The 12,293-nt window shown below is 34.4% G+C and overlaps 1 long non-coding RNA gene across 1 annotated transcript; it reads left to right on the forward strand.

Moving 5' to 3' along the window:
- Positions 1-2,827: 2,827 nt before the first annotated feature.
- On the forward strand, positions 2,828-5,160 carry LOC148783814 (uncharacterized). Its single transcript, XR_016053525.1, has 2 exons — positions 2,828-3,893; positions 4,542-5,160. It is a non-coding gene; the product is annotated as an uncharacterized LOC148783814 (long non-coding RNA).
- Positions 5,161-12,293: the final 7,133 nt, after the last annotated feature.

A 12,293-nucleotide genomic window follows, 5' to 3' on the forward strand; every position in this document is an offset into this window, starting at 1 on the left:
ATTAAAGTTTGAACTTTTAAAAGGTGTTAGATACGCTCAAGCATCTATTAGGCATGTTTTAAAATTAATTTTTTTTTAAAAAAAATAAAACTTAATGACAGTGGTTTGTATAAGGTTGCAACCTAGCGCCCTCAAATTTTATTATAAGATATAATTTTGGCGTAAAAAATTCTTAGGATGGCCTTATAATCTATTTTCATATCTAATTGTGAATTTTTAAACCTAAAAAATGTTTCAAATTAAGTAGATCTATAAATACATGAAAATTTTGAAAATGGATGGTCAAGATAATGTATTGCAAGATGCACTATTTTTAGGACTTGAAATTTGTATTTTTTCACATATTCATATATCTTAATGTCAAGATGATCAATTAGAGGATTTTCCAATATCAAACAATATTTTCTAACAGATTTTTGAGGTGCACCTTTGATTCTACATTTTACGGTTGCAACCTTATATAAACTTTTTCCAAACTAAAATTGCCCAGTGTAGGGTGTAAAAGGACTGGTCGTATAAAGATAATTTGGGATGAACCCTCACCCATGGGCAGCCCAATGACCTCATGGTGCTTGTTGGTACTGGGACCAACGATTCTAGAGACAAACATGATCTCAAATTTTGGGGTGCTCCGGCATCCGATTAGCCAAGGCTTTAACTGTGGCTAGAACAACATCACTTGCCATGACTTAGACTAGTGTACAACATTTGAAATGAAATTACAACCACATATAACTTTACATAAGCATCTAAATAATAATTACATCCAACCCAAAATACATGTAAATGACTTCAACTCAGTCCTAACACAACTCACACTCAAATGATAATAGAGATTAAGAAAAATTTACATAGATATGATGCTTAGTAGATAAGACTTACCATTACATTACTCATAAAACAACGAGACAGTTGAATCACATAAACATTAAGTATATGCCAAAACCCAGCTCGACCTCCAAATACAACTCAATTAACCAAATGTGCACAGAGTCTAAAGGCATGGGAAACCAATTCACGTTACTCAAATTACTTACATGATACCTAAGGATTGATGTACATCCCTTGTTATGATCACTCCCGATAGAGCCTAAAACTGGACTAAAGCATGACAACAATTAACCAAGTACAAGGTACAATTTTGGCATAGTGAGGGCTTACAAAAATGGCTTTCTAAGAATGATATTATGCACTCACTTATGAAAATCTCAGGAAATTAAGCTAAAAGGAACTAAGGAAATCTTGATCAAAACTATGCCAAAATGAGAAGCAATAATCTAGGCCAGCAAGCTAATCGATGTAGTACGAAAGGATCAATATAAATCAAGGAAATAAAGATAATTAACTTTCTTTTGAGAGTGATTTACAACAAGAAATAAATAAGAGTGATTTATAGCAAGAAAGAGGGCCAAGGTGGTGAGAAAACGATGCCCTCCAAGACCCCTTCAAGTTAGCCTCAATGGAGCCAAGGCATGGTCTCCCTCTAAGGCTTTCTATCTCTCTCTCTTCTCTCTCTCTCTCTCAAAATAGAAATTTCTTAGGCAATGGAAGAGGGGGTGTACTGCTCTAGAAGGATGGTTGCTCTCTTGAATTAAAGTTCCTTATATAGTGGTTCCTTGTGGTTACCTTTCGTGATTAAACTCGAGCCCTTGTTTTGATCATCCAAAAGGTAAGAGAGGGCCAACAACCCGAGCCAATCAACACCTTCAATAGCTTAGCTATCATATGTAGAGATGAGATTTAACACTTTTGTCACCTCAAAAACCTTACCTTATTTCTGAATTTCCATTCAATTAAATTTCAATTTCAATTGATTTTAAAAACAGTAAGTTTTAAATCCCAAATTCCTCACCATTCAATCTCTTAATCACATGCTTGATGTCAATGATGAAAGATCACTCTATCTAGGGTGTCCCATTTCGTTATTATCATTCTAGCCTTTTTAAACGCATTTTAATTTGAAATAAAGGCTTTTGTACAGTAGGTTTCATTGTCCACATATGCTCTATCATCCAATGTTATCAAATTCGTTTCACTTCAGTCGAAGAGGCCGAAGCCTTCAGATTTTGGGCAAAAACTGAAGAGAAGCGAAGTTGGGTGTCGCTGCTTCGATCAAAGTCGGGCTGCTTCGGCTAGATTGGGGCCGTTTCAGGTCTACTTTGGATATAATTTGGGTTTGCTTCGTCCAACAAAGAAATAACTATATAAAAATATTTTTTTAAAATTTTTTTAAAATTTTTTTTATTTTTTTTTAGTTTTTATTTTTTCCCATTATTTTATATATTTTATAAATAAATATCTAATTTATTTATACTATTTTTTTAAAAAAAAATTTGAAATCTCGGCTGAAACACCGAATTACTTCATTTTTCTCACCAACCCGAAAAAGACTCTAAAGCGAATCTCACAACATTAATGTTATCTTTCACACACTTGGTGTTAGCTTCGTGTTCGCTTCACACAAGAGTGCAATCAACTACCAACTCATTAGAAAATGTTGTTAGATCTAAAACACAATTACAACCCACGAATTAGGGAAAATGTCTAGATACTTAATTGCACATATGTGAACACAAACATATACACACGCCAAAAGCACATAAAACATAACTAGACTTATAAGTAGACTTATCTAAGATAATTCTCCCACCAAACACACTAAGAAGCACGTTACCCCATTAAGGCCCCACATCACATCCATGTTATCCATGTGAAGTGAGTTGGCAGCCATCCTGAGTCCGTATGACACACAATGGCCACTTATATGCCACCCCCTATATGTGTGGTCTGTCCTCATGTAGAATTTGGTATTAAACTAGTTTGTTTGGTCTGTCCTCATGTAGAATTTGGTATTAAACTAGTTTGAAGTCTATGAAAAATATTAATAGGAAAATTAAGATCCTATAATTCCTATATTTTTCTTTATATCCATAAACCCTAAAATTTTCCTTACAAGAATTAAGAAACCCTAGATCTTAGATATAAGAACAGCCTAACATATTTCCTTCAATTTTCCGTTGTGAAAGCCCACAAATTTAAGTTCCCACCAAAACATGCCAAAAAAGAGAATGTGTACTAGAAGAATGGCCTCATCTGAGCCTGTAACTAGGGGTTTTAAGTGTGGAAACCCTACAAATTTAAGTTCCCACCAAAACAAGCCTCCCTTTTCCTTTATTTGATTATTTGATTTTCCTAAAAGAGGGCAATCTGTCTAGATGTAAACATATTTTAGTTCTGCAATTTGACCAATTCCCCATAATTTTTATCGATCTCACCTTTAACCCTTTTGTTTACAAATCTAATGAGATTTCATTTGAGGTCTCTTCAGATTTGGCACATAAATACATGGGAAGGCATTAGTTAGATCTCAGCTAGAATCCATGGAGTAACTGTCAACAATAGGAAGTCAATCTAGGCTTTTTGTTACCTCGAGATTGAGATTCAATGTGGTAAAAACAATCCATTCACATGGATAGTTGGATCACTAGACATGATTAAATAATTTATAAGCACTCATTCTAGAAAAATCTAAACGGTGGCTAAGAGTAGTGATGACTTGCATAAGAGGAGGCTGAACTAAGCTCTTAATGATACCAATTATAAGTATCATTAAGGTATTTTATGTGCAAAGGCACTCTTTATAGAGTCACCTATTTGAGTGTACAAGTGAGGTTGCTACCTGTGAGATTGGATTCCTATCTAGAGCACTCAGAAAAATTGGAATATAATCTGAAGGCCTATAACAAGCAAGTAGTATAAAGAGACACCAGAGGGTATGTGCATTGTGCTACTGGTATGTTGGATAAGATCCTTGATTCAAAGTTATATACAACCATAGAGCTTGATGCACTTTGTAGTTCATGCACTAAGTGTATATCAACAAAACTTTTATGGTATGTGAATGACATATGTGTAAATATATATTATTTTGTAATTGCAGAGAAAATTGTTGAATTTTGCTTTATTGTATGTTATTTCAAAGTGTGTGGTTTCTATAAGGTTGCAACCTTAAACAATCCAATTAACGCACACCTTCAAATTTTATCATAATATATAATTTTGGTGTAAAAAATTCTTAGGATTATCTTCAAATCTATTTTCACATCTAATTATAAAATGTAAACTCCAAAAATGGTTAAAATCAAGTAGATCTATAAACATATGAAAATCTTGAAAATAAATGGTCTAGATAATATGTTAAGATGCACTATTTTTGGAAGTTAAAATCTTTTTTTTTTTTTTTTTTCATATTCATTGGTCTTGATGTTAAGATGATCAATTAGAGGGTTTTTCAACATTAAATAACATTTTCCGATGTATTTTTTAACCGCTTTTGTAATTTTATATTTTAAGGTTGCAACCTTGTATAAACTTTTTCCTATTTCAAAATATATCTCCTTTGTTGTATAGTCTTTTGGAAACTGCCTTTTGTATTATTTGTATAGAAAGAAATAGGGGGTTATTCATTCCATATTGAAGAATGAATGAGGAAACCTTCTTTAAATATGAGTTTATCATATTCACTTGTATTCTAATAACAGGATAAGGCCTATGTGGAGTACAGAAAGCGTGCAAACGTGCACACACACTTGTGTGTGTGTGAGGGTGGAAGGATACTTAAAAATTGGTGGATTGGCTTGTTGCGTTGCTTTATCCCTCATTGGTTTCGATGGATTGATGCACTCTTGTGATTTGTGCCCTATTTGTGAATACGCGCAACTCCAATGGATTGGTGCCCTCTAGTACTTGTGCTCTACTAGTGAAGACCAGTATACAGAGCGTGATGGTTGGTCTTCCAGAACCTGAAGGGACATCATATGATTTTGGTTGTCCTGTTGCACATCAATTATCCTGGTGAAGATTTCAAGTAATGCAACTCTTTACCTAATGCGTACTTACACAGTCACCAGAGTAGTTGAAAATACATGTTTTCACTCTACAAATAGGGACATATTTCCTCCCGTTTACTTCACGTAAAGGTTTCTTTCTTTCAAAAGGCATTTGTGAGAATTTTCTTTATGTAAAAAGAAGAAACTCTGGTACTCTAGATTTTGTAATACTTGTGCATATGTAATCGCCCAATAGTGTTTATAATCTCCACCATCAAGTATCCCAAAGAAAAATTTATCTAGTGAAACTTAGATGCACTTTGTTTTTTTACATATGGGATCAAAGAAACTGAAACTTATTTCATCTCATTTGTTTCTTATTTTTTCCCTATTTCACCATCCAAATTCAGCAGAGAATAAATGACATTGGGAGCAAAAAAGATGGATTAGGGATTTGTGCTAAAGTTTTCGAACTCAATGAACTCGTGTCAAAGTTTTTGGACTCTGAAACTAAGGTTGTAATCTTAGGGTAGAAATGTTCCTAACAATAGTTTGGAATAGGAAGGATTTGGAGAATAAAAGATAGTTTTGGGATTCATGCCAAAGCTTTTGAATTCAAGAGTATTGTAAAATCAGGATTAACCCAATCACTGCTTTTGAGCAAATCGGGATATCTCAAATCCCACTAAATGTGGTGAGCACTACATTACAATGATTTCAACACTCAAATAACATGCCCAAGATGCAATAACTAGTGCATTATAATTGGGAAAAATATAAAAAACAATAAAACAAGCAATATAAGAAATCATCAAAGTACAACACAAATGAAAGTAGAGAGGGACACACACATATACGTGGTTCACTCAAGATGGGCTACTTCTACGAGCAAGACGATAAATATGTATTCACTATCAAGAAGAAAAATTCACAAGATTGGGGTTACGTAAAGTTACCTCATACAATCTCAAAGAAAGCTCAAACCACAGAATTTCCTACCACAAAACAACCTACAATAGACTCATTTCTTCGATTCACTGATGCCGTGAAGAAATGCTGAAAAAATGGCCTAATATGAGCCCTAAATGGTGGTGCTAAGTTTTTGGTGCAAAACCCCTAATTTCCAACCCTAAGCTTCTCCCTCTACAAGCTCTCTTTCTCCCTCTACAAGCTCTCTTTCTCCATCAGTCACCCACACGTTTCTCTCTCTTTCAAAACCCTTTTAAGAGCCTCAACTAAAAAAGTTCTATTTTTAGTGACAAAAATGCCCTTTAATAAGAGGGAGAATACCATAGGGCCATAATATGTGATCTTTGCATCACATCTCAACAATCTCCACCTTGATGCAAAATCACATCCTTGCCTTGCCAAACCATCACTTCTTTCCTTTCTTGAGACCTAGAGATGTTAGACTTCATTCTAACTTCTCTATTTGGATGAGCTTCATAAGTATATCTGCAAGGTTGTCTTCAGTCTTGATCTTGACCAATCGAACTCTTCTATATCTAACAACTTGCTGGACATAGTGATATTGAACCAATATGTGCCTTGACCTATTGTGATGAACCGGGTTTTTAGCCAAATAGATAGCACTCATATCATCACAAAATAGTTCCATGGGCTTGCATACAATGCCCATCTTACCCATCAATCCTTGAAGCCATACGACTTCTTTTGATGCCTCTGTTGCCGCCATGTACTCGGCTTTGGTAGTTAACAATGCTACCGTGTCTAGGAGCCTTGATATCCAACTTACCAGTCTATTTGCAAATCAAAAAACAAATGCAGTACTTGACCTACCTCTATCAAAATCACCGACAAACTTTACATCCACAAAACCTTATATTGGAATTGAGCCCTTGCCAAATGTGATTGCATAATTAGTTGTACCTCTTAATTACAAAAGCACTCATTTTGTTGCTTCTCAATGAACCTTTCCGGGGTTTACCATAAATCGACTTAGAACACCAACCGCATGTGCGATATTCAGTCTTGTACATACCATGGCAAACATTAAACTTTCAGTTTCATTTGCATAAGGAACCTTAGACATGCTTCTTATTTCTTCTTTCGTCTTCGGACATTGCATTGAAGACAATTTGAAGTGAAGCATTAAGGGTGTCTTCATCGGCTTTGCATCTTTCATGCCAAATTTTTTAAGCCCCATTTCTATATAACTCTTTTGAGATAATGACAAAATTCCATTTTGTCTATCCCTTTTAATTTCAATCTCAAGGATTTGCCTTGCCAGCCCGAGATCCTTCATCTCAAATCTTTTGCTCAAAGAAGTCTTGAGCTCATCAATTTTTGCCTTATCTTTACACATCAAAAGCATGTCATCTACATATAAGTATAAAATCAAGTATGTACTATCATCAAATAACTTTAAATAAATGCAATGGTCATATTTACTTCTTGTGTACCCAAGGCTTATCATGACCATATCAAATGTTCTATATGATTATCTTGATGTTTTCTTGAGCCCATACAATGACTATTTCAATTTGCACATAAGTCATTTGCCCTTCTTTATGAAGCCTTCCGATTGTTGCATGTACACTTCATCGCTAAGTTCTCTATGCAAAAAAGTTGTCTTCACATCCATTTACTCAAGCTCTAAATCATACATAGCAACTAACCCCAAGCACCAAATGAATTGATACAAACTTGACAATTGGTGCAAAAGTCTCATTAAAGCCAGTGCATTGTTTTTGCGAAAAACCTTTTGCCACTAATCTTGCCATATATCTTTCAAGCTTTCCATCGAGCCCTTTTTTTATCTTGGATACCCATTTACAACCAACGACCTTTTTACCTTTTGGTAGCTCCAATAAATCTCAAGTCTCGTTTCTTTAAAAGACCAATATCTCTTATTTCATACCTCTTTTCCAATGCTCGGTACCATTGCTATCAATGGCTTCACAGAATGATGCTGGACTTTCATTTTCGGCTATCCAAGCATGCAAAGTATTTGGATCCACATAATAGTTGTGTCACCTAGTTGCACGAGTTTCTATAGTAGAGCACCGCTGTGTCAAAGGCACAACTTCACCATGATGGCCATGTGGTTCTTCATCTTGACTTCTTAGTCCTTCATGCTCTTCACTATGATCAATGGGAATATTCTCATAAGGCATAGTTGCACCTGGTGGAAGTATTTCAGGGTTACTTTCAAATTCTTGGCTCTCTTATTGCACTTCTTGATCATTATCCTTCATCATCATCATTTTTTTTAATACCTTGGATTCATCAAAATGCACATCGCGGCTAGTGTTTATTTTTCGGGTACTTGGATCTCATAACTGGTATCCTTTCATACCCTTGCTATAACCCATAAAGATGCACTTTTTTTTACCTTGGATCCAATTTGTTCTTTTGGCAACTTGGAATAAGTGCATAGGCATCACAACAAAAATATTTTAAATCGGATTAGTTACTTGGAGTTCCATACCATACCTCATTAGATGTTTTGCTTCCCAATGCTATCGAAGGTGATCGGTTGATAAGATAACAAACTATTGATATGGCTTCCGCCTACAATTCTTGTTCTTAACAGCATTGCTTAACATGCACCTCGCACGCTCCATCAAAGTGAGATTCATCCTCTCAGCCATATTATTTTGTTGAAGATTGTAGGCATTTGTATAATGCTTAGTAATTCCCTCGACCTTACAAAAATTTTTGAACTCCTTTAATACAAACTCTCCATCATTATTGGTTCAAAGTACTTTGATGTGATGCCCCGTAGATTTTTCAACTTCAGTTTTAAAATTCTTGAATGTACAAAACACATCACTTTTGGACTTGGGAGTTTTAATCCATACTTTTCTTGAGAAGTCATCAACAAATGAAACAAAATCTAATGCACCGTCATAATATGTAGTTGGTGAAGGGCCCCATATATCCGAGTGAATGTAATCAAGTTTGCACTTGCTACTATGCTTCCCGGCCTTGAAAGATTTTCTATGTTGTTTCTCATAGACACAATGCTCACAAAATTCGGATCCATCAATTTTAAGTGTAGGAATAAAATTCATCTTCATCAAAACCTCCATACCCTTATCACTCATACGCCACAATCTTCTATGCCATAAGCGAGATGAAACTTCATCACCTTCGACCACGTAATTCACTTCATCATTTATTATTGTGCTTTCCAAAAACTTGTACAAGCTCCCAATTAGAACTTCTTTCATCACAATTAAAATCCTTTTTGATACTTTGATTACTCCACCTTGACCGGTAAACTTATAACCTTCCAAATCTAAAGAAGAGAGGTAAATCGGGCTCTTTTTAGTTCCGACACATGCCTAACATCCTTAATGGCCCGAATAGTCCCATCAAATATCTTTAGGCAAACCGAACTCATTCCAGCCACCTTGCTAGTGGTTTTATTACCCATGGATACTAATCCTCTTTACATGACTCATATGAGTCAAACCATGATCTATGAAGGCACTGTGATGGGTGGCTCCACTATCAAGTATCCAATTTTGATATAATATTGAATTATATGTCACCATCAATACTTCATCTTCAATGAACCCTGATGTAGACTCTTTAACTTGATTTGCTTCATTCTTGGATTCACTTGGCTTTTCATATATCGCATTAGGAGCTTTGGATGAATTCACTCTATTTGTTTTGACACAATTCTTACTTATATGGTCGTGTTTCCCACAATACCAATACTCATTTTTATTATTAGGGCATCTAGATTTTGATCGAAATCTTGAATTACATCTTGAATGATTTCTCGATGAATCACCTCGTTCATTCGATTGACATCTTTCCACAAGAGCTTCTGTCTTTGATTCTACCGAACTTTCCAAATATGCCTTCTTTCGAAGTTCATCGCCACGTAGGGCACTACACAACGAGCCCAAATCATGAGAATCCTCTTTACTACAACTCAATGTAGTAACAAGGTTATCATATGATTCCGACAATAAACAAAGTAAGGTGACCGCCTTATCTTCAACGTCCATCTCACACTAATACTCTCAAGTTGACAAATGATGTTATTAAACTCATTCAAGTGTTCCAACACATTTGTACCATCTTTCATTATTAAGGAATACAATTTTCTTTTTAAAAAATTTCGGTTTGTGAGAGATTATGTACAAACTTTTCAATTTTTCCTACAAATCTTTTGTCGTCTTTTCCCCAACAATATTAAACAAAACTTTATTTGCTAAACACAAGCGAATAGTGGCTCGTGCCTTCATATCGAGTTTGTCCCAATCATCATCAATCATATTTATTAGTTTCTTATCTTTTCCAAGTAATGCTTTGTATTGCCATTGATATACCAATAAATCTTGCATCTTTAATTTTCAAGTTTTAAAATTATATTTCCCATTAAACTTCTCCACCTCAAACTTGTGAGATGTCATTTTCTCAAAAAATACTACACTAATTCCTCGAGCTCTGATATCACTTGTTGTAAAATCGAGATAACCCGATCACTCCTTGTGCGCAAATTGAGATATCTCAAATCCCACTAGATGTGGTGAGCACTACACCACAATAATTTCAACAGTCAAATAATATGCCCAATATACAATAACAAGTACAATATAATTAGGAAAAATATAAAAAGTAATAACACAAACAATATAAAAAATCATCAAAGCACACCATAAATGAAAGAAGAGAGGGACCCATACATATACGTGGTTGACCCAAGATGGGCTCTGCATGGGCAAAACGACAAAGATGTATTCACTATCAGGAGAAAAATTTACAAGATTGGAGTTATGTAGAGTTACCTCATGCAATCTCAATGAAAGCTCAAACAAAAGAACTTCCTACCACAAAACCGCCCATCATGGACTCATTTCTTTAACTCACCGATGCCACGAAAAATTACCGAAAAAACGGCCCAAGATGTACCCCAAATGGTGGTGCTATGGTTTTGTTGCAAACCTCTAATTTCCAACCTCAAGCTTCTCTCTCTATAAGTTCTCTTTCTCCCTCATTCACCCAAACGTTTCTCTCTATCAAAACCCTTTTAAAAGCATCCACTAAAAAAGGTCCATTTTTAGTGACAAAAATGCATATCCCATAGGGCCATAAGGTGTGATCTTTGCATCACATCCCAACAAGGAGAAGGGTTGCAATCACTCTAGTTATATCCTAAGAAGGGGTTTACTAGGGTGAAGGATGTAGTGTTTCTGGCTAAGAATTCCTCATCAAATCACATTAAATTACGGTGCTAACCAACATAAAAAGGTTTCAAAAGGGGAGAATTATATATATATCCCTTGTCATACTTTCTAAGCATGGCCCACCCCAGTACTTCTTAAACCATATTAGTAACAGTCGTAGCTTTATTTTTTCATCCAATCCCCTGATTAAGAAAGTAGCTTTTTCAATACGGAAATGCCCCCTATGTATTTAATATAGTTTCTCACTCTTAACAATTGAAATTTAAAATTTTAGAGAGAGAAACTATCTCAAAAATTTAGAGAGATGAACTACCTCAAATCTTAATTTATTAGATAAAGAAACTATGTTGAATTTCAAGTTTTAGTGAGATAAATGATCTCAGAATTTTAGAGGGAGAAACTATTATTTAAAGGAATAATAAATAACTTGAAATTCGAGATAACTTCTTTCTCTAAAACTTAAAATTTGACGGTTTCTATTTGAATTTGAGATAGTTTCTCTCTCTATTTTTTTTTTTTGGATAATTTCTATCTCTAAAATTCCATCTTTCAAATTTCAAGAGAGAGAAACTATATTAAATATATGGGGGTAAAAGTTCTTAGGGTGTGTGGAGTATTGGAGTGGGGTATGCGCAGTTGTGGGGTTATTTATAATTTTCCCTTCTAAAAGCCTATACATGCTTACCAAATTGGTATGCTATGTTTTTAAGACAAATTTGAGTTGAGATACTTTTGTTGCCCGGTCCAGAGCAAGATGCACCATAGCCTTTACCTTACAACTACAAGATATATATATATATATATATATATATATATATATATATATGAAAAAAATTATATAAGGTTTAGAACTAAAGATGCACTTCAAAAAGAAAATATTGTTTTAATGTTGAAAAACCCTTTAATTGACCATCATGACATCGACATGTATGAACATGGAAAAAAAAAGAGGGTGCAGTTAGCATACGAAAGCATCTGTAGGATGGTATATAATTTTGATGTAAAATGTTTTTAGGATTATCTCAAAATCTATTTTTATATCTAATTATAAAATTTTAAATTTTAAAATTATGTATATCTATAGACACATGAAAATCTTCAAAATGGTCAGTATAGATAAATATATTGTAAAATGCACTATTTCTAAGATTTAAAATCTTTTTATTTTTCATATTCATACATCTTGATGTCGAGACGATCAATCAAATACTACCTTTTCCGATGGATTTTTTTGGGGCATCTATAGTTCTACATTATAAGGTTGCATCCTCATATAAAATTTTTTCAAAAAAAA

The sequence above is a fragment of the Amborella trichopoda genome, chromosome 1 (genome assembly GCF_054954075.1).
Source record: "Amborella trichopoda isolate Santa Cruz 75 chromosome 1, AtrichopodaSantaCruz75HAP2 v2.0, whole genome shotgun sequence".
Lineage (NCBI taxonomy): Eukaryota > Viridiplantae > Streptophyta > Magnoliopsida > Amborellales > Amborellaceae > Amborella > Amborella trichopoda.